This window comes from Triturus cristatus, chromosome 1_1 (genome assembly GCF_964204655.1).
Source record: "Triturus cristatus chromosome 1_1, aTriCri1.1, whole genome shotgun sequence".
Lineage (NCBI taxonomy): Eukaryota > Metazoa > Chordata > Amphibia > Caudata > Salamandridae > Triturus > Triturus cristatus.
In genome coordinates, this window is record NC_140579.1 from 965446377 (window position 1) to 965470155 (window position 23779).

The following is a 23779-nucleotide window of genomic DNA, read 5'->3' on the forward strand; positions in this document are numbered from 1 at the left end:
CCTGAGTCATTATGCCCCTTTTTAAAGTGTACAGTCCACTTAAATGATCCTGTATTGCACAATTTAAAGGGTGCTCTCAGCTTTTAAGAGTGCGTCTTAGCCACCATACATGCCAACGTTTGGAAACCAAGCACTCGCAATTACGTTGTTTTTCCTCTTTCCTCTTTTAGAGCCGTCCCAGTTGGACTGGCTCGCGAGCCGTCCCAGGTGGACCTTCTCGCATGGCTGGTTTCTTATCTTTATGGGGCCATGTGTTTGGACCCATAAAGATAAAAAAAACTTTTACGCCAGCAGTAAGTCGGGGCAGCCAGGCCAACTGGGACGGCTCTAAAAGCGAAAAGTGTACTTCATGAGACGCTCCTTTCCAATGGCTGGCCACCGTTTAGCATAAACGGTGACGACAGCCAATGGAAAGGAGGGGCGGGGCTTAAAGCCAACTAGAGAAATCTAACCTAAAACGTTAAATCTCGCCAGCGAGACTGCGCATGTCTGCGCAGTCTTAGTCTTACGCCAGGCGAGACCTAAAAAGCGTCATCAACTCTAGGAAAACAATATGGAACATGAGTCCTGGTTCTTATTCATGTTTGTACTTTTTAATTTGTTTGCTGTTTATGTACATTCACGTGTACATGTTGCTATCTTTTAAATGTGTGCTAAACTGTGCTATCTTTTAAATGTGTGCTAAACTGTGCTTTTACGATTTATATTTTTAATCGAATAAAGCTACCTTTGACTTTGACTTACTTGAAGACTTGAAGTGGGACAAAGATCTCTCTGGAGAACGACCTCAAGAGTGAGAATGCATCTGCATTCTTGACTTTGAGTGAGACCTACCCGTTTGCACCTTCCGACAGTATTGTGCGGTGTAGAGCTTGGCCTTGTGGTCCTGGACAGCCTCCGGTACAACGTGGAACAGATCCAGCAGTACTTGGAGTTGTGCAATGAAGCCAGGCACCGGAGACATACCTGGAAGTGATCTGTTACAGACATCTGCTTGTGCCAGTCTCTACAGGGTTTCAATCCTGTGGTTTTTGGAAGGGGCATACTCCTTTGCACACTGCGAAAAGTTTGAGGAAAATAGTTCTGTCAAGTGGCAGAAAAATGAGGGAATGAGCTCTGGATTTAAGGCTCGGGGAAAGAAGGAAAGTGATATGGGTGTGTAAGGGAGGCAGTTATTTGCAGGGCCACTGGAATTATAGGATTGCGTGGCTGCGGCGATTTTCCCATTATTATAGATTTGCTGAATTTGCCACATAATCCATCATCTGCAGCAGAATCTGCACATTTTTACAAAAAATGTTTTTGTTTCCAGCTCAAACGTTTCAAAAGTTACTAAAAATGCAGCGCCACATGTTGCGGCTCAATGGAAGGTGCTGTACAAAGTGAGACTGGTCACCTTTCTGTTTCTTACTACTATAGTCGGGTGTTAAACTAGTACTAAATAGGTGCAACCAATGCCCAGATATTATTACCAAATTAAAAAATAATGATATTATGAAGAAATAATATTACAAAATGTGCTGCATCAGGCCACATAGTTTGCCTTTTCTGGCTGCATAATTTACTCCACCTTGCTGCATAATTTGGCCCTCTCCTGCCACAGAATTCCAGTGGCCCTGGTTATATGTGACTCAGGCATCAATTCCAGGGTGAAACTAAGCTCTCACAAAGCTGCCTGATACCATCTACCGGCGCGTTGAGGTACTTGCTGAGAACATTTTTTGGATACAGTCAGGTGCCTGGGGGTACTCACAAGGTGAGGAATCTGCAGTTAGAAGTATCAATCAGAAGCCTCATGATCAACTGCCCAATGCCCTCAAAGATTTTGAGAAGGGAAGCATAGTCTTCTGGAAGTAAACTGATTACTCCAACAAATCTAACACCATGGATTTCCATTCCAGAAGGAGATCAGGACAGACATTCCACTTTCGCTTGGCACTGGATTGTACATACATACACTGGGTACGGCATGTGAGTTCAGGGTTGGGTGTTGGCGGGTGCTCTAGCAGTGCTGGGAATTGGTGTGATGTTTATGTATTGTGTTACACTGCTGGGTGTGCTGATATGGGGCTGCCAATAGAGTTAAAGTGCTGGGGTGGTATTGCATTGCTTGCGTGGAGGGACAGGAGGGCATGGGCGCTGCTGTCACGTTGCTTGGGTGTGATGTTGCAGTGCCATTTGAATATTACTGTACTGAGTGCGGTGTCTCGTGTTAGGGCTGCTGGGGTTGATGATGTGTCTGTTGGGTGTGGTCTCATAATGATGGACACAGATGTACGGAAGTGCAAATCCAGCGCCAGAGCGATTTTCTGCACCTGTGTAAAGTCTGCAAATCGTAAACGGCGGTAGATGCACATGCAATGTAGCATCCGATCGTAGCAATGGAAGGCCTGACAAAAGTTTGTTAAACAACACCTGGTGAATTATGTCTGGCACAGAGCTAAAGATACGCAATCTGACCTATGTATCGGTCCAAAACGCATAAAATCCCGACTGGGTGCACTGCTAAAATATACAATTCTGAGATGCAACTTAAACAACTGTGACGGTACCGATTTCATCATAGATTGCACATCCTTTCTGAAATACAAAAACATCAAAAATAAGCTGAAGCCTTTTACGAGGCAGCATGGGCTAAGAACTGAGATACCTACACGCCATGTGGCCAATTACTGCTGTTTCTTTGGACTGTAACAGCATGGCGGCATTAATATATCTGTGGAAAGAATGGCAGTGTGGAAAGCAAACGTTGCGGCGTTCATTTTCTACAGTATCAATCCAAGATAGGAATGCGAGTCCTACTACAAAATTAGTGTTTGGCTGTTGCATATATTTGAAGTTCATGTTTCTTCACCTTAGCAAAAATGTGTCTTTCAACAGCTTCTTGGGCCGAGGGTTGGTGGTAGAATTCTGCTCGCCTCTCTTCTTAGGGGTTATTCATCACATCTGTCATAATCTAGGCAAAAACAACACGAAGATTTAATTTCACTCGATGATTTCACGAATGCTGCTCTACCAAGGAGTCTGCTCAAAACACGATCCCTTAAAAGCCGCAGTTGTGTTCGTTAACTTGCACGTTTGTGAATGAATGAAAATTACTTGTTGGGGACACTATTACACCTAGAGGCATCATAATGCTGTGAAAAATAACAGCCAACCAGACAAAAGAAGAGGTGAACAGGAACGTTTTTTATTTCGTCATAAAGATAAAGTTATGACTGATGACTTGGTTACTTACTGGTAATCTTCATGACTCCGAGTCACAGTTCTAATATAGTGAGCACTTTGTGTACAACCCACAGAATTCTCTATTAAATAAAACAAATCTATCTACACACGGGTGGTTATATGGTTATAATCAGCAACAGGCTCTTTGATCCTACCCACTTCTGCCGATCCCAGCAGAAGTGGGTAGGTCAGAGAGCCTGTTGCTGATTCAGCAAACTACATAAGGAAATTCCCTGTGTGATACCTGCCGGGTATTAATGAAGTAAAATGAGAAACCCAACTGGGGTTGGTCATGCTCTATCAGGTACTCCACATAGTATGTGTTAGGCTGGTTTAAAGAGGTAGATTACACCATATAACAACCCGTGTGTAGATAGATTTGATTTTAGAAGGTCCTGACGAATCGCCACCAGATTGATTGACTATCAGGCGAGAAACATGTTGACCACACAAGAGAGCGCCCTACCTGAGACATAACCTCAGACATGCGCCTTTGTTTCTTTCAATCAGGTTGCGAGACCTATTGATTAAAATTGTTTTCGTTGGTACTTCCAAACCTGTTTTAAACTTCCTTCAGGTTACACACCTCCACTGACTCATCTACACTGGTTAGGCCCCTCACCCACACGGCACCAAACAGCAATTTGGAATAAAAGATCTCTGCCAAAGAGCCCCTGTATTGACCTCTGTCCTCGGCCCAGCTCGCCCTAAGTTTTTGCAACGGGTTCAATACATGTGTAAGGAGGGCCTGCACCAGCCAATGAATCACGTGTGTCCCTCTCCCATCACATGTAAGTGCTGTAGCATGTGATGCGTTTGTAGTTCAGTCGACAGGTCTCCCCATGTTTGCGTGAATGTACGTATGATGGCTGCGTGTAGGAGAAACTGACCTACCGGTAAGCCGGTATCCTCTGACAATGTTGCGAAAGGCAAGAGGGCACCGTCCACATACAGATCCCCCAAGGTCTCCACTCCCGCCGTCGTCCAGGACGCCAGCTCTATGTCAGTTACAAACTCTCTACCTCTGGGCGTGCCCACCAGCGGTAAAATTGGAGCGTAAGGAACAGTGCCCTTTGTAAGCTGAAGGCTCCTGCGGTAGCACCTATATGCTATCCCAAGATATAGCTGCGTCGGGCGGAGAGAGGTCATCAGTGGGTGAAATAGTCCATAGATTTGCGTCCGTGTCCATGTGTGTGTCTCCGTAGCGGTGTCTGCCAGATGCCTACCACTGAGCCACTTTGCGACCCATTGCAGCTGCGCAGTCAGATAATATAATTCTAAATGAGGAACCGCTAAGCCCCCACGCTCGGGTGGTGCATATAATTTCTGTAGCGCTATCCTGGGTCGCCCCTTGTTCCACACCAAGCCCCTGATCGACCCCTGCAGCTCCCGAAAAAGCCGCACCGGGACATATACAGGCAAATTTGCAAAGTAATACAATAATCTAGGCAGTACTATCATTTTAGTGAGGGTGATGCGGCTCATCACTGTGAGAAAGTGGCTCTGTATATACTGTTCCTTAATAGATACAGGGTGTACAGAGTCCACAGTCCCCCAGGGTTTGACAGAGGTTAAAGTTAGATATAACCTTACTCTCTAAAGTGGTAGCTTGGTCGAGCAGTAAGGCAGTATCACAGGACAGTGTAAAGCATTTGTTGTACACACTCAGTCAGCAAATGGTCTCACACACTCAATAACTGAACTCTAGGCCAATGGTTTATATAAAAAATATATGCTTGTTTTATTTTAGAACCAACACTTGGATTTAAAATATACTTTCTCAGAATGAGATGTTTCATATAAATACTTTTGCAATATGCAATTGACTTTTGTAAACAGTTACAAGTGGTTGCAATAGGTAACTCTATTTTAAACACAACAATGCATTGAGCTCAATGGAAAATTCAAGTTATTTGCAACAGATTACTTTTTAGATTACTTTTGGAATTCCAGGACTAGATTCAGTCCTGGATCAGTACTCAGAATCAAGTGCTGAAAGTCGACTTAATTACTGTAATGATTTTTAAACAATATTTAGCTATTGACACTTAGAAAATATTTCAAAGAAAACAGTCAATGATTCCCTATGGAAGAAAATTCAAGTTGCAGGTACAGTATGTTCTCGTTACTTTTGTAATCCAGTACTGGGTGCCTAGACTCAGTACTGGGACCTTTATCCAAAACAGGTAAGTAATTACGTTATCAGATATTATACGATTTTTGAAGAATATTTAAAGATTGCAGAAATCGACACAGAAGAAACTTCACAGAAAAACAGTCAATGATTTCCTATGGAAGAAAATTGGGTTACGGGTAAGTACAGTTGTAAGTATTTTTCAGAGTCAGTGCTGGGCACCAAGATCCAGCACTGGGAGCTCACCTAATAGCAGGTGAGTAATTTTGTTTCCGTTACTCGGCTGATTTTTGGTGAATATTTTAAGATTTGAAAAGTCCACACTTAGAAGAAATTTCAGGAAAAAGCCAGTCAATGTTACCCTATGAGGAAAATAGAGTTATCGGTTTAAGGGTAAGTACTCGACTGGCAGACTTGAGGTTCTGGGCATAGACTCAGGGGTCCCCCAGGGTCAGGTAGGTACAGTTGGTTCACCCTCAGTGACTCTAGGGCGGCCGGGTGCAGAGAGAGTGAGGCCCAATGTTATCCTATGAGGGATATGGGGGCCTTGGTTGGTGGCTGCTGACTGGCAAGCCATGCGGCTGTGGGAGCTGGGCTCCTGGTCACTTACTCAGGGCAAGTGGGGAAGTAGGTAGGTGTAGAGTTTTCACTGCCAGGGCCACTCGGGCGGCTGGGTGCTTTTGAGCCTTCGGGCGCTCAATTGATTTCAATGGGAAATCTCCGGTTTAGAAAAAGACTGCAAGCTCGGGGACGAGGACTCTTCAGGTGCCACCACCACTTCGAGATGTAAGTTGGGTAGTTGGAGGATAGGTAGGTACCCCGGGATTGGGCACAGGAGGCCGCGGGGCGCCGCGTGCGGGGGTGCCTTTTGGTGTTGGGAAATCTTACCCTCTGTTGATCGCGGTGGGGGGGCACCTTGTTCTGAGGCTGCAGGCTTCTTCAGGAGTGTCGAGGGAGGTCCTTGCGTGCCGGACTCAGTGTCACAGTCGCCGTGGGGTCGTCCTTGGGGTCTTTGTTCACTCCAGCACTGGCCAGGCTTGCCTGGTGCAGTGTGCTGGGTTCGCGGTTCCGGGCTGCTGCCAGGGATTAGAGGTAGGTTTTGAGCAGAGCCTCTACTCATGGGAGTCCAGGGGCTTAGAGCCAAAAGGTAGCCAGGTCCTCTGGGGTTGGTGAGGTTGCTGGCCACAAGAGATGCCGGGTTGGAGCAGGAGCAGGTTCGAGGGTCGACAGGCCGGTAGGGCTGGGCCCAAAGCAGTTGGTGTCTTCCTCTTTTTAGCAGCTGCAGGGCAGGTCTTCTTTCTTCTTGCTCTTCTTTGTAGTTTTGAATCTGGAATCTGGGGAAGGAAGGTTCAGGGTGCCCCTAAATACTAGATTTAGGGGCGTTACAGGTAGGTGAAGGGCAGGGACCAATGGGTCCCTGTCCTGGGGTGGGTACACCCCCTATCCTGCCTCTCTCCTGTGGGAGGGGGGCAGTAGCCTAGTCCTGATAGGGTAGGGCTCCCCATCTTCAAGATGGCGAGAGCCCGGAGATGTGCTTCACCTCGCCTCCCCCACCTGAGGGGTGGGGTTGGCAGGCTGGCACATCCCCTGTCCTTATTTGGGGTTTCCGGCCAAAGCTTCCCGCCAGAGTGGGGGCTTGCAGTGGCCTGGGGAAGCTCACAGAGGCGGCATGCCTTTGAAGCTTCCCCCTGCCAATCCTGGGTGAGGAGATTTAGCACCTCACCCAGGATGTGCATTGTTGCAGGCCCAGGAGAGCAGGGGCTCTCCTACCCAGGCGTCCAGCAACATGTCTGCTGGGTGGCAGCCTAGGCAGCCTCAGAGCAGACGTGGATTGTAGGTTAGGTTTAAGGGGGCACCTCTAAGATGCCCTCTGGGGTGCTGGGTACATTAAATCCCACACTGGCATCAGTGTGGGTTTAATGTGCTGAGAAGTTTGATACCAAACTTCTCAGTCTTTAGTGTTGCCATTATGGTGCTGTGGAGCTCGTGTTTGACGAGCTCCCAGCACCATGTACTCTTAAATGGTAGCACTGCACTTACAGTGCTCAGGAATGGACCTGGGCACTGTAGGGGCACAGGGCTCCTGCTCCTGTGCCCACACCATTGGCATAACACACCCAGCTAGAGGGGTGGCTGATGTATGCCATGGCAGTGTAGGTGATGGGCATGGCACACAGGGATGTGTGTCATGTCGACTTTGTGTTTGTCTTTGTGTTTGTCTTGCACCCAAACACTCAGCCTGCAAAGGCAGTGTGTGTGTGTGTGTGTGTGTAAGGGTACAGGGCCTCTAAGGGTGGCACAAGGAGTGCTGCAGCCCTTAGAGGCCTTCCCTGGTCACAAGGCCCTGGGTACCTAGGGTACCATTTACCAGGGCCTGACATGTGGCCAGGGTTTGCCAACTTGGGTTTGGTTTGTTTTAGGGAAGGAACATAGGCCCTGGGCACCTGATTGGCAGGAGTCCAGGGCACACTCAGTCAAAGTACATTCAGCAATTCAGCAAAAAGTGGGGGCATACCATGCAGGAAAGATGGCACTTTCTCACAATCACGTTTAGTGGCAGAGTTTTCCAGAATTGCATCTGCGCCCGTATGGAAGTAATGGCGCGCGCCAGGTTGCCTTCCAGTATGTCCGCAGGGGACCTATAAATGTATATACCCAGGTATCTAAACATTGTCGGGTGCCAGTTGAGCGCAGCTCCATTCATTGTTATCCCAATTGCGCCCACGCGTTCATTGAAGGGGTAAGCGCCTGACTTAGCCCAGTTCACTTTAAGACCAGAGACTTCCTAAAATCCGCCAAATATGTCGGACACCGCCTGCGGTATCTCATATGAGTCTTTCATATACAACAACAGGTCATCGGCATACAGGGACACCGTATGCAGCCCATCTGCCAGGGGTATACCCCAGTCTGTGCCGCTTTCTCGTAGCATAGTCGCTAAAGGCTCCATCGTGAGGGAAAAAAGCAGCGGTGACAACGGGCACCCCTGCCTGGTTCCGCGCCTGACCCTAACCGCGTCTGACACAAGTCTGCCTGTGCGGACTCGCACTGTGGGCCGCTGTTACAATAACTGTACCATTTGTAAATACCCATCCCCTAGCTCATATTTACGCAGCACCGCTGCGAGATAAGGCCACTCCACTGAGTCAAAGGCCTTCTCCAGGTCAAGCACTAGGCAGCCAGATTGCAGCCACCGCTGCGTTGCATATTTCTGAACCCTATATAACCTGCGGATATTAAGGGAGGTGTTCCTGTTTGGGACAAATCCGTTTTGGTCGCTATGTACTAGGGCCGGCACAAATGGAGACAGACGCCTAGCCAGGGTGGAAGCAAGTATTTTATAGTCTGTGTTTAACAAGGCCAGTGGGCGATAGGAGCCAAAATCTACGGGGTCTCAGCCTGGTTTCAGGAGGGAGACCAGTGTCGCCTCGTTTTGTGTACTTGTGAGAGTGGAGCCCTCCAGGGCCGTCGCATACACTCGCAGCAGCTCTGGTATTAGTATATCTGAGTACGCTTTAAAAAATTCGGCCAGTAGTCCATCCGGACCTGGGGATTTGCCGTTTGATAGCGAGAAAATGCATTTCGTCTGGCAGTAGAAGCGCCCCCAGCTCGTCCTGCTGATGCTCCGCCAAACACAGCAGCGCCAAAGGCACAAGGAACTCCTGTATATCTATGTCTGTAGCCCGCAAGCGAGACTGGTACAGTGCGGTGTAGTGCTCTACGAATGCCTCGTGTATAGCTGCCTGAGTGTGGAGCATTACGCTATGTATGTTTTGTATAGACGTCACGGGCGCGGTAATTGTATCTTGCCGTATCAGCCAAGACAGCAGCTTGCCAGGTTTGGCCCCCATGTGGTGGGTGAGCGCCGAGTGTGCTGCGTAGTTCAGAGTGCGGAGTCGTTCAAGCAATCTGGAGTGTTCCTCTTTGGCTCGTGTCAGGGACCCATCTCTGCCCTCTATGGCTTCCCCCTCTCCCTGAAGCAGATCCGTTTCAATGCATGTGAGTTCCGTTCCTACTTGTTTTCGCATACCTGCCTGCATGCCAAGACATTCGCCTCTTACCACTACTTTAAACGCATCCCATTCTACCTGGGGCGTTGTAGCGGTACCAGTATTTTCTTCGAAGTAGTGTGCTATATGTGTGGCCAGCAGGCTCCGGAAGGGCCCATCTAATAACATGTCTGGCTGCATCCGCCAAGTCGGAACCGGTGCCCTGGAGGGCTCCCACCGCATCTCTAGTAAGTGTGGATTATGATCTGAGTGCGTCCTCCCTAAGTAATAAGCCGCGGACACATGCGGAAGTAGTTCCTCAGAGAGCATGTACCTATCCAACCATACATGTAAATCATGAACGCCAGAATAGTACGAATACACCCTGTCTTGGGGGTTGCGATGCCTCCAAACATCCCTTAGGCACCAATGTTCCGCCCAGTTAATCAGCGCCTTCATGGCAGTGTGTGTGGGTGCGCCCGGCAGGGGTGGGAAGAGGTGATCCAATGCGGGGTCAAGCACGCTATTGTAATCCCCCCCCAGCAGAATAGGTACATCATGCCACGGCGCTAGGATGCGTGACATATCATCGAGAAATGCGGCTTGATCGGTGTTGGGAGCATATAATGATGCAATCACAACCTGCTTGCCATCAAGTTTGCCCCTCACCACTACGTATCTCCCCTCTGCGTCCGCCAGTGATTGTGTGACTGCGAAAGGGACCCCCGGCTGCACCCAGACCAATACACCCCGGGCGTATGCTGAGTATCCCGTGGCATATAATTGTCCTCGCCAGCGGCGACGTAAGCGCTGTGTTTCCACCATAGTCAAGTGCGTCTCTTGCAAAAGAGCTATTTGTATTTGATGTCTCTTGAGGTATGAGTATATCCGATACCTGCGGGACGGTGTATGCATGCCTCGCACATTCCATGTGCCAATCCTAACAGTAGACATATGTTCTATAGTACACGAACCTCCCGCGCATCCCCTTCAACCCATCAGAATCACACAGTGTTTGTGACCGCATAGTGTCCCCACGTGAGTCCTCCCAACAATGCTTGTCGAACATGAGCAAAGTGTATTGAAAGGCAGCTCGCGGCAAACCAATTTACAATACCAAAAGGGCGATAGTGCAACAGGCAATCGTCCAAACCCTCGATAGAGGCAACAGTCAGAATGACCTGGGGGGGTGTGCTATGCATCAAGTACCAGAGATTAACAAAATGCATGTTTCATACGCTAGAGGCCCCCCATCTACAGGCAAATTGCAGTGTAGCGCGTGTCATCTATGCGCCTGGACCTTAGGACTCCAGCCAGGTCAACGGCTAATGCCAGCGCCAACACAGTCATGACAGAGCTGGAGAGCAAACACCTCCCTCTCTTCCAGTGGCCCGGCCGCACCCCCCGCCCCACTCCCAATGCGATGATCAACCTGCAGTCCCAGCACACGGACACATATTCAACAGTTAAATTCTTCTGCTCTTACATCATAGTACCTCCACTCGGAGCCCAACCTGATATGGAGTCTCTCAGTGTTCATACAATGTGGTCGGCTGTCTGTGGAGTGACATCTGGCTGCTCCATCGAGTCCTGCGAGGCTTGTAGTCCATATATCAGGTCATCACACTGGACATGCTATGTTGGCTCGTGTTTGACACGCCAGCCGCTCGCAGAGAGCCACTAATCTCCGCCACCGCCTGCAGGGCATCCCGCTGTCCGCTAAGAATCAAGTCTGTGTGTGGCCCCATCGACGGCGAAGGCGGCGACCGGGCCCCCGGCAACATTCTCCCTCTCCTGCGGCAGCGGGAGGGGACCCCTCGTTTTGGCAAAGTGGCGGTCAAGGCGTCACCCCTAGGCCCTGCTGCGGCGAAGGTGTCCAGCCAGTCCTCTGCCTCCTCTGGCATGGCAAAGAAATGTGTTTTGTCAGTTGCCACTACCCGCAATCGTGCCGGGAAGAGCAGGGAGTATTTCAGGTTGTGCTGCCGCAGACGTTTCTTCACCGCCATGAAGGAGAATCGTTGCCACTGTACTTGGATGGTATAGTCCGGGAAGAACATTATTTTGTGGTTATCAATCTGGACATTTTGTAGTTTTCTGGTTTCCTGTAAGATGGAGTCCCAGTCCCGATAATTGAGAGTCAGAGAAGCAGGGGTCGCGGATTAGATCCCGTGGGGGGGCCGCATGGGCACTCTATGCGCCCGCTCAATCACAAATTGGGGTGAGAGGGTCCCCTCCGGCAGGAGGTCCTTTAGCCATTTTTCCAAGTGCGGCACGGGTTCTGTACCTTCCCAGCGTTCCGGAACTCCCACCAGGCGTACATTGTTTTGTCGTGCGCGCCCTTCGGCATCCTCCACCCTAGTCTCCAAGAACCCCACATGGTTGAGCAGGTCTTGAACTCTCTTGTCCGTCTGGGCCACCTGCGGCTGGATGTCGGCAAGCGAGGATTCCAGAGCCGTGGTGCGGCCAGCTAGCTTCCGGTGATCGGCATGCAGGTGAGTAAGGTCGATCGCCACTTTATCTATTTTAGATTCCAGAGAGGTGCGGGTCTGGTTGATGTTTTCCTCCAGCCGCTCCATCGCAGCAAGCATTGCGTCTAGTTTATTCGCCGTTTGATCTGCGTCTCCATGTTTCACCATCTTGTCCGCTTTGTTCTTGGCCGGGATCAGTGGGGTCTGTGTTCCTCCTGCGCCAGCCCGCGCCTGCGTGCCTCCAGACATGGGCCCACCACTCTGCACTCCGGCGCCACTCCGCAAATCGCTGGGTCAGTGAGCACTACCCCCCGGGCGCGCGTCGCAGCCGTAGGGCTTTCTCTGGGGACAAGGCAATACCGGTGTCTACGGCAACCACCACCCGGTCCCCGGTCTTTGCAGCAGGGCACCACCTCCTCTCCCAGACGCGCCAGCTATGGCCAGGCTGTTCTCTCAGCCGTCAATTTTGTGTCCTACCTTTGACGTCGGCGCGAGCACATGTTCCAAGGGGCAGCTGGTGTCCGCCACGTCCATGGTGCAAATCACTTCCCTCGTCGCCGCCAACTGTGTGCCCCAGCGATCCGCCCCCCCGGCGATGCTAGGCACAGTCATGTACAGCGCGTCGCAGGAGCGCAAAACCCACACCAGGGTTGATGGTCCATGCACTGTCTAGGCAGCAGCGCTCATCCACGATGTATATCAGATGGGGGCGTACTGAGCATCTACCTCCTCAGGAACAGAACCGGCATCACTGCAGGTTCACAGCAGGCGGCAACACGACAGGAGGGCCCTTCACTGCCAAGCCATCCAACATCTGCGAAGGCGTAGGAGCTCCAGTCACAGCATGCCCCCCGCCTCCCGAAGCGTGCAGGGAGAGGGCCGAGTCTATCTCCGCCGCTCCCGCCCCGCCAGCGGTGGGCCGGGCACTCCAGGTGTACCACGGTCGCCGCGCCGGGTAAAGAAAGGGGCAGGCGGGGCGCACCTCTCCGGCAGTATTGGAATGAACAGGCCGGGTGCGTTTCTCCCCTGTCACGGTGCGCCCGTCTCTCAGTCAAACGTGGTGGGCGGAGGGACCGGGGCACCACGGGCAGCGCCAGGTACTCACCGCCCGCCAGCAGCAAACCTTGATGGGGCAGATGTTCAATGTGAAGGCGACGGGTCGCAACTCCGCGCCGGCTGCCAGGCACCAGTCGCCGTCGCTGCCAAGCCAGTCCGGCAATCACGCGGGCCGCCCAGTCTCCTCCGCCGCGCAGCACCTCCTCACCACATCGAAAGGCAGACGGGCAAGTTCCGGTGGGGCGGGGGCAGGCCCACGGCACCCCGGGATCCCCGATCATCACACACCATCCAGCAGTAGGTAGCGAACGCCCCATCCACGAGCCCGCGCCGGCCCCCCAGGCAGCTGTGCCATATTCTGCGGCCTGATGGGCGGAGCCAGACAACCGGCTCCAGTAGTTAGTCACAGCGCCTCTGAGACCCAGCACCTCGGGTCGATGTCGGCGCCACGGGGCTCCGGCAAGCTCGGAACGCTGTTGTTGCTTTCAGGATAGTCTCGCCCGCATACTACGTCTAGTCAAGGCATCGCGTAGCGGCTACATTCGGAGATATTGGCCCGCGTGGGGGAGCCTCCTGCAGAGCTCTATTTCGACACGTCCTCCGCCATCTCCGTCGTAGCCACGCCCCCGCCAAAGAACCCCTCATAGGGAGCCCGTCAGGTATTGCAGCGCTGACCTGACGAGGAGCAGCCCTATGATGTAGCATGTGTGAGAGCCCCAAATTCAAAGAGGAGGAATCCCCATCCTCCTACTTCTCATGACCACACAAAACCAGCTCCCCTAGTTTTCCCTTGTCTCATAATTAGGAACAGCATACTTTCTGTATCTTTACTAAGTTTGGGCACGTATGCTGGACCTGTCCAAAAAGCCCAGAGTCCCTCCTTTGTCATTGCTTAGTAGTACCTTGCCATGAAAAAACCCTCAAGAAGGGATTATGACAAAGCAAGGTTCCAATCTCCCCCGATCTGCCACCAGATTTAATGACTATATGAAAAAAGACCTTTAGCATCAAATATGTTAAATAAATAGATGGTTGAGGCTCAAAAGAGGGTCACTGCAGCACATTTAAAACTAGAGGTAAGTCCAAAGAAGGAACTGTGGTATAGAAAACCAGCCTCTTCAAATGAAGCTCCTGAGCAGCTTTTCAGTTACTACAGTGCATTAACATTACAGGGGCGATTGCACGGGCATGAGGGATTGAAGGGTATGATATTTCTAGGCTAGGAGAAGAATTTCTTGCTGGGACAGGTGCAGATGGCCATAGAATTAATTCAGTCACTGGGCTTTATTGTAAATGTAGATAAGTAGGATATACAGCCCTCAATAACGATAGAATTCTGGGGATACTTAATAGATTTAGACAGAGAGGTCTTTTTACTCTAAGAGGCAAAACTGAAGGTAATCAAGAAAGAGTTGAGGAAGATTTTGGTTCAAAAGCAGGTTTCTCTCCTGCAGTCAGTGAGACTGGTGAGCTTACTGCAGTGGCTCTCCAACAGCTGAACTTGCAAATAGGTTTAGAATATTCAGAGATGGTTACCTTAGATTAAGAGGCAAAGGAAGCAATAAACTGGTGGTAGTGCCATGTAGACACTTTGGAACGGAAGAGACATTTTTCCAACATTCCAAGATCTCCTATAAAAATCAGATGTTAGTCTGTAAGGTTGAGGGACAAAGTGTGGCACCTTCATAACTGCAGGAAGATGGTCCAGGAGTGAACGGTCAATGTACATGAACTGTATAGAGCTTCTAGTGGATTCCCTTGTAATCCAGAACTGAGTGAAAAACAAGTTCAGACCGCCTATTCAGACAATCTGACAGAGGTCAGATATATAAACAGTTTAGGGGGAAATATATAAACAGGTTAGGGGGATGAGGTCAAGACCCTTGCAGAGTTGGCTAGGTTGTTGTGAGTTTTGCCTCCATCAGTGGATATCACCGAAGGCAGAGTATCATCCTGGCCCTCGCAATTGGGAGGCAGACTGGTTCTCAAGGAACCTGTATAACACCAGTGGCTGGATTCTGGGAGGCCAATGTTTTGGGACCTTGAACAAAGTTTGGAGTGCATTTGACACAGACCTGTTTGCTTCCCGACTGACAGCTCAGTTACAAAGGTATTTCAGCTGGAGGCCAGATCTGAAAGCCTTGGCAAAGGATACTTTTTTCAGGATTGTTCCAATGGAAATCACTAAACTTTTCTACCTTTCATCATGACACCCAGGTGTAAAGCGCAGGTGCACAGGCAGTCAGTTAAAGGGGCCTTGATAGCACCATTTGTACAGCACAATCTCGGTATTCCTCTCTTGAAGCTTGAGGCAGATTATCCAACACATCTGCCAGTCTTCCCACAATTGTTGAGGGGCCATCGAGGCCTACATCACATGCTTCTTATGAGAGGCAACTTAACCCTGGTGGCATAGAACCCCTCAGGCTGCTTTTAAATATGCTAGGACTTTCAGAGTCTGCTTCAAGGTACATTATGGCATCATGGGCAAAAGGCACAATTAGGGCCTAAAACTCAACCTGGGAGGTTTGGAATGGCTGGTGTATGGAATGGGATTTGGATTCTGTTTCATCAGATGTCCCAGGAGAATTACATTTCCTAGTCTCTATGGCAGCTGGTCAGAAATCCTGTAGATCTATAAATGGGTCTAGTTTAGCAATATCAACAGGGCTTTACAAGTCTGATGGTAAACTGACTGTGGAGCACCTTTTGGATGTATGACATTACAACATGTGTCATTACAACGCGTGCAGTTACATCGCATGCGTTACAACGCATGCGATGTTACAACACTATGCCATTACAACGCAAGTCTTTACATCGACTTGCACTAGATGGCGTGCTAACATTAGAAAAGTGTAATTTACTATTCCAACTCCAGTCCACGTAACAGTAGGGAAGGTGTTGGGATAGTAAACTCCACTATTTGTAATGTTAGCACGCCATCTAGCGCAAGTCGATGTAAAGACTTGCGTTGTAATGGCATTGCGTTGTAACATCGCATGCGTTGTAACGCATGCGATGTAAAAGCTGCGCGTGGTAAAAACTGCGTTGTAATGGCTGTTCCCCCACCCTTTAGTTGGCATATTGTTGAAGGGGATCAGGTATTCTCAAAACCCAGATACTATCCTGTATGGGACATGTGTTTGGTATTGCAACTGTTCCAATCATTGAAGGATAATGACAGTGCACCTTTTAAATTGTTGTCCGCCAAGTCAGTTATGTGATCATGCTTGGTATAATTTAGAAGGCTATTAGATGTTAGACCTCTGGATATGTCTGCAATGCACTTTCCCCCAGCATTCCCCTTACATCCCTGCTGTGTGGGGTGAGGTGCCTTAACCCCTTCGCTGCCAGGCCTTTTCCCCCTCCTGTGCCACGCCCTTTTTTGGCTATTTGGGGTAGTGCGCACTGAGGCCCCTGTAACTTTTTGACCACATAAGGTATCCACGCCAAATTTGCGTCCTTTTCTTCCAACATCATGGGAATTCTGAGGGTACTCGGGGTTTGTGGATTCCCCTGGAGGGGTCACAGAAATGAGCCAAAATACAGCAAAATTTAGTTTTTTGGGGGGAACATGGGAGAAACGGGCTGCAAATGGAAGCATCTGGATTTTTCCCTGAAAGTGTTATCAAAAAAGGGTTTGTGGGGCTGAAATCACAACTTTTCCAGCTTTTAGGGGATATTAGACTTTTGTCAGAAACCCAACATTTTTTACACAGTTTTGGCATTTTTCTGGGACATAGCCTATTTTTGCTATTTTTTGTGCTTTTGACCTCCTTCCAGTTAATGGTAGAAATGGGTACAAAAGCAATAATGGATCCTGGAAAGCTATACATTTTGGAGAAGTAGACAAAATTCTGAATTTAGCAAGGGGTCATTTGTGTAGATCCATCAAGGTTTCTTTATAGAAACTAACAGTTAAATATAGGATAAATTGAAAATTTGTTGAAAAAAAGCGCCTTTTGTGTCAACGTTTTCACCTGTAACTTCTTCTAATTTTGACAGCTCTTTGAAAGCAATATACCGTTACATCCGCTGGACATTTCTGGTTGTGGGGATATATAGGACTTGTAGGTTCACCAAGAACCCGATGAACCCAGAGCCAAAAACTGAGCAGCAACTTGCAATGGTTTTTTCTTATGTACCGGGTATATAATAATTATTCTGTAAAAATGTGTACATGGAAAAATCGGTATGAAAGACACCTATGTATTTCTGAAATGGGAACAAAATATAGAGTTTAGAAACAGTAGATATTTGCACATTTCCGAAATTGGGAATACTCATACTAGCATGAGAATTATCAGTCATTTTTTAGAATGACTTATTTTTTACACAATGTCTTTCAGTTGGAAGGCAGAAATGCATCGAAAGTCAATAGGTAATAACAGTTCCTTTACAAATCTGAATTACCCTAAGTCTCCCGATAAAAATGGTACCTCACTTGTAGGGGTAGGCATAGTGCCCATGACAAGAAATGGATCAAAACCCAACGTGAACACACCACATTTTCACAATGCAAAATTACCCTTTTTTTAGCAAAGTGCCTAGCTGTAGTTTTTTAACCCTAGCTCTGCCGGCACCTAGGGAAACCTAGCAAACCTATACATTTTTGAAAACTAGACACCCAGGGGAATCCAGGATGGGGTGACTTGACTGCCTCCCACCACGTTCTGTTACCCAGAATTCCTTGCAAACTTAAAATATTGCCCAAAAAAACACTTTTCCCCCACATTTCTCTGGTGGAAAGTTCTGGAATCTGCATGGATCCACAAATTTCCACCCACCCCGCGTTCCCCAAAGTCGTTCCGAGAAAAATGGTACCTCACTTGTGTGGGTCAGCCTATTGCCCGCGACAGGAAACGGCGCAAAACACAACGTGGACACACCTCAATTTCGCTGGAAAAATGACCCTTTTTTGGCAAAGTGCCTAGCTGTAGTTTTTGAACCATAGCTCTGCCGGCACATAGGGAAACCAAGCAAACCTATACATTTTTGAAAACTAGACACCCAGGGGAATCCAGGATGGGGTGACTTGACTGCCTCCCACCAGGTTCTGTTACCCAGAATCCCTTGCAAACCTAAAAAATTGCCAAAAAAACGCATTTCCCCCACATTTCTCTGGTGGAAAGTTCTGGAATCTGCGTGGATCCACAAATTTCCACCCACCCCGCGTTCCCCAAAGTCTTCCGAGAAAAATGGTACCTCACTTGTGTGGGTCAGCCTAGTGCCCGCGACAGGAAACGGCGGAAAACGTAACGTGAACACACCTCAATTTTGTAGCGAAAAATGACCCTTTTTAGGCAAAGTACCTAGCTGTAGTTTTTGAACCATAGCTCTGCCGGCACCTAGGGAAACCTAGCAAACCTATACATTTTTGAAAACTAGACACCCAGGGGAATCCAGGATGGGGTGACTTGACTGCCTCCCACCAGGTTCTGTTACCCAGAATCCCTTGTAAACCTAAAAAAATGCAAAAAAAACCACATTTTCTCCACATTTCTGTGGTGGAAAGTTCTGGAATCTGCGTGGATCCACAAATTTCCACCCACCCCGTGTTCCCCAAAGTCTTCCGATAAAAATGGTACCTCACTTGTGTGGGTCGGCCTAGTGCCCACGACAGGAAACGGCGCAAAACGCATCGTGGACACACCTCAATTTCGCAGTGAAAAATGAACCTTTTTTGGCAAAGTGCCTAGCTGTAGTTTTTGAACCCTAGCTCTGCCGGCACCTAGGGAAACCTACCAAACCCACACATTTCTGAAAACTAGACACCCGGGGGATTCCAGGGAGGTATGGCTTGCGTGGATACCCCAACGTTTCCTTACCCAGAATGCCCTGTAAACCTCAAATTTAGGCAAAAAATACACCTTTTTCACACATTTTTGTGTGGGAAAGTTGTGGCATCAGTGGGCTGACACAAATTTCCTACCACCCAGCGTTCCCCCAGGTCTCCCGATAAAAACGGTGCCTCACTCGTGTGGGAGGCCCAAGTACCCGCGACAGGCAAGGGCCCAAAACGTATTGAGGCGACATGAAAATTGCCTACCTCAAAACGACCTGGTTTTGCAAGGGGAGTCACCTGGGTTTTTGGCCCGGTGCTCGGCGGCCACCTAGGGGAACCTACCAAACCCACAAATTTCTGAAAACTAGACACCCGGGGATTCCAGGGAGGTATGGTTTGCGTGGATCCCCCAACGTTTCCTTACCCAGAATGCCCTGCAAACCTCAAATTTAGCTGAAAAAATCACCTTTTTCACACATTTTTGTGTGGGAAAGTTGTGGCATCACCGGGCTGACACAAATTTCCTACCACCCCACGTTCCCCCGTGTCTCCCGATAAAAACGGTGCCTCACTCGTATGGGAGGTCCAAGTACCCGCGACAGGCAGGGTCCAAAACGTATTGAGGCGACATGGAAATTGCCTACCTCAAAACGACCTGGTTTTGCAAGGGGGGTCACCTGGGTTTTTGGCCCGGTGCTCGGCGGCCACCTAGGGGAACCTACCAAACCCACACATTTCTGAAAACTAGACACCAGGGGGATTCCAGGGAGGTATGGTTTGCGTGGATCCCCCAACGTTTCCTTACCCAGAATGCCCTGCAAACCTCAAATTTAGCTGAAAAAATCACCTTTTTCACACATTTTTGTGTGGGAAAGTTGTGGCATCACCGGGCTGACACAAATTTCCTACCACCCAGCGTTCCCCCGGGTCTCCCGATAAAAACGGTGCCTCACTCGTGTGGGAGGCCCAAGTACGTTGGGGGATCCACGCAAGCCTTACCTCCCTGGAATCCCCCGGGTGTCTAGTTTTCAGAAATATGTGGGTTTGGTAGGTTCCCCTAGGTGGCCGCCGAGCACCGGGCCAAAAACCTAGGTGACCCCTTGCAAAACCAGGTCGTTTTGAGGTAGGCAATTTTCATGTCGCCTCTACGTTTTGGGCCCTTGCCTGTCGCGGGTACTTGAGCCTCCCACACGAGTGAGGCACCGTTTTTATCGGGAGACCCGGGGGAACGCTGGGTGGTAGGAAATTTGTGTCAGCCCGCTGATGCCACAACTTTCCCACACACAAATATGTGAAAAAGGTGATTTTTTCAGCTAAATTTGAGGTTTGCAGGGCATTCTGGGTAAGGAAACGTTGGGGGATCCACGCAAGCCATACCTCCCTGGAATCCCCCGGGTGTCTAGTTTTCAGAAATGTGTGGGTTTGGTAGGTTTCCCTAGGTGGCCGCCAAGCCCGGGGCCAAAAACTCATAGGACCCCCTTTGCAAAACCAGGTTGTTTTGTGATAGGTAATTTTGATGTCTCCTCAATAGGTTTTGGGCCCTTGCCTGACGCGGGCACTAGGCCTACCCACGCAAGTGAGGTACCATTTTTCTCTGAAGACTTTGGGGAACGCAGGGTGGGTGGAATTTTGTGGACCCACGCAGATTCCAGAACTTTCCACCACAGAAATGTGAGGAAAATGTGTTATTTTGGACACATTTTTAGGTTTGGAATGGATTCTGGGTAACAGAACCTGGTGAGAGCCAGTGAAGTCACTCCATCCAGGATTCCCCTCGATGTCTAGTTTTAAAGAATGTACAGGTTTGCTAGGTTTGCCTACGTGCCAACTGCGCTAGGGCCCAAAATCCACAGGTATGCACATTGCTAAAAAAACATCCGGAGCCCAGTGGCCTTTCTGCCGCCCTGGGGGGGAATCGGGGAAGGGGGTTTCATCCTAATATGCCCCTAAAGGGGCAGAAAGCCTGTGGCTATTTTTTGTGGGGGTGGGGGCACTGGTATGACTATTTTGGGCAGCCCCCACCCCCGCGCATAAAAAAAGCCTGCGTACTCGCTGGCGCCTAGTGGGCTTTCTGCCCCCCCAGGGGGCAGATCAGGGGCCACTGCCACCATCTGCCCTCCTGGGGGGGGGGGCAGAAAGACTGGAATTTCTCTGGGGGTGGGGTATTGTCATGCCCATTTTGGGGAGCCCCTACCCCATCACTAATAGAACAAAAAAATCCATGGTTTCTAGTGGGCATTCTGCGCCCCCAGGGGGGGCCAGATTGGGGGTTACAGCTCCCATCTGCCTCCTGGGGTCAGAAAGACTGTCATTTTTGTGGGGGGGGGAGGGTGGGGGCATTGGCGTGCCCGTCTCGGGCAGCCCCCACCCTAAAAAAAAACTGAAAACAAATCCCTGGTGTATAGTGGGCTTTCTGCCCCCCCGAAGGGGCAGATTAGGGGCCAATGCCCCATCTGCCCCCCGGGGGGGCAGAAAGACTGTGATAATTGGGGGTGGGGTGGGGGCATGGGCCTGCCCGTTTTGGGCAGCACCCACCCCTATATATTTTTTTTTTTACATTTCCCTGGTGTCGAGTGGTCTTTTTGCCCCCCGGGGAGGCAGATTGGGGGCCAATGCCCCATCTGCCCCCCAGGGGGGGCAGTAAGGCTGTAATGGTGGTGGGTGGGTGGGGGCATTGGTGTGCCCATTTCGGGCAGCCCCCACCCTAAAAACACCTGAAAATAAATCCCTGGTGTATAGTGGGCTTTCTGCCCCCCCGAAGGGGCAGATTAGGGGACAATGCCCCATCTGCCCCCTGGGGGGCCAGAAAGACTGATAATTGGGGGGTGGGGTGGGGGCATGGGCCTGTCCATTTCGGGCCGCCCCACCCCTATTTTTATAGTAAAAAAAAATTCCCTGGTATTTAGTGGGCTTTTTGCCCCCCCCGGGGGGGAAGATTGGGGGCTACTGCCCCCATCTGCCCCCCATGGGGGGCAAAAAGACTAAATGTGCCCAAAATTATTTGGGGGGAGCAAAGGCCCTTGCCCAAGGGGCCGCTCCCCCCTCCCTGGTGTCTAGTGGGTGATCCCTGCTTGGGGATCGCCCTCCTGTGGCAATTCCCAAGCAGGGATCCACTGGGGAGGGGTACCATTGGAAAGGGGAGATTCTCCCCTTTCCAACGATACCTCTCCCGTCTTTCTACGTGCTCAGGGGGCTGAGATAGCCCCCTGAGCACGTACAAAGTGAAACCTGAAATGAGCTCATTTCAGTTTCACTTTCACTGGAATGACGTCGGCGCGACGTGCGCGCCGATCGTCATTACAGTGAAAGGGGGCAGGGGGGCCTCGGGAGCTGGGGAAGCTCTTCCCCAGCTCCCGAGGCTATTTTGGTTTAAAGGGAATCCCTCTGGTGCCCGCATCAGAGGGATTCCCTAGGGAATGCCTCGTGACGAGCTGGACTCGTCATGGGCACAGCGCGACTGTGCTCCATGACGAGTCCAGCTCATCATGGGCATACAAGGGGTTAAGCAGTATGTGAAGGTGGCAGAGACCCAGAGAATATAAAATTTCCTAGCTATTGTGAAGGAAAGTTTCAATTCTATCAAGGACGCGGAGGCAATGATTATGCTAGTTCAAAGCTGATCGACAATCAGAGAAGCCATGCCCAAAATAGACTTGAAATAGAATGCCTTAAAGATGGAGTCTGAGGACCAATCTGCTGCTCTGAGGATGTCCTCCTGACACCGCCGGAGGGAGAAGGCTTTTGAAGCCATGGTTCCCCTTGTGGAATGGGCTCCGAAGTCCGCTGTATCTATGCCTGCTTCCTGGAATGCCCATCGCACCCAACGGGCAATCGTGGTGGCTGTAACTGGTTTGAAAGGCTTCTTGAGCAAGAGAAAAAGTAGTGACACCCCTGGAGGTCGATATTCTTCAGTCATCATTTCATATGCTTTGAGTCAACGCACTACACACAATTTCGCCAAGATTGCAGAAGTCCTAGCATAGTATTAACGTCCCACAAGGACGAATACCTAGGAAGACGCGGTAAAGACAGGCGGATGCCTCTCAACAATCTACATACCAGTGGATGCACCCCTAAGGGGACCTCCTGAATGGGCACGTGCCCTGCTGATATTGCAGATCTACTTGCGTTAATTGAGCGGTAGGCCAAACCCTTGTCTGCTAATTCCGACAAGTAATTGACTACATGGACTACATCAGGCCCCACGGGATCCAAACCCAGTTGTACACACCAGCGTGACCACTTTCTCCAAGCAGACCTATATCGCTTGAATGTAAACTCTGCCCATGCCTTACTGATAAGGGAGAAAGCCCTTGCCGAAACGCACATGACTTCCCAACATCCCCTGTAATCCTCCAACCTAGGAGGTTGAGGTTGAGGTTGCCCTTCCGAACCAGATGGTGCAAGTTGCCCCAAGAGTTCGTCAGCAGACAGGGAGTTTGGGGAAGTTGGATTGGAAAATCCATAGAAAGTTCCAGAAGAACTGGATACTAGACTTGAGATTTCCAAAGCGGTGTCACCAATATCACTTCCGCCTTCTGCCTCCGTACCAGTGCCATGAGTCTGGGTGTCATGGCAAACGTGAAAATGCCGAACCCCTGAACAGGCTCCAATTTAGCAGGAAGGTATCCGTTGCCTCCGCCAGAGGATCCGGGTGCCAGCTGAAAAACCCGGAAATCTGGCAACATAGGGGTGACGCAAAGAGGTCCACTTGACATGGACCCCACTGAGTAATCAGGCTCTGAAATATAGACAGATCCAGCTTCCAGGCACTGTAGTCCTGTCTGGGTGCCAGTGTGCCGTCCGATTGAGTGTCCCTGGCAGTTATTCCGCTGTGACCGATAATCTGTGTGTCAGGCATTAATTCCAATAATCCTTGGCCAAATCTGCCAATAGCTTGGACCCCGGGCCTCCCCCTGAATTGATATTGTCCATCTTCAATAAAATGGCGCAGGAGACTTTGTTGGCCGCCAGGCTCCAATCGCGAAGGATCCGGCCAAGAGATCCAGGCAGTTGATGTGTAGCGATTCTTTGTGCTTGGACCAATGCCCGCCTGTATTAATATCTCAACAACAGGCACCCCAACCTTGTCGACTGTCGTCTGATTCGAAAGTGA

The 23779-nt window shown here is 49.9% G+C and overlaps 1 protein-coding gene and 1 pseudogene across 1 annotated transcript in view; one reads left to right on the forward strand and one right to left on the reverse strand.

The window, feature by feature from the left end:
- The window catches only part of LOC146871397 (uncharacterized), a 149065-nt gene that overhangs the window by 82656 nt on the left and 42630 nt on the right, over positions 1 to 23779 (forward strand). The window lies entirely within an intron of this gene.
- The window catches only part of LOC146871398 (SWI/SNF-related matrix-associated actin-dependent regulator of chromatin subfamily D member 2-like), a 626025-nt pseudogene continuing 605055 nt past the window's right edge, over positions 2810 to 23779 (reverse strand).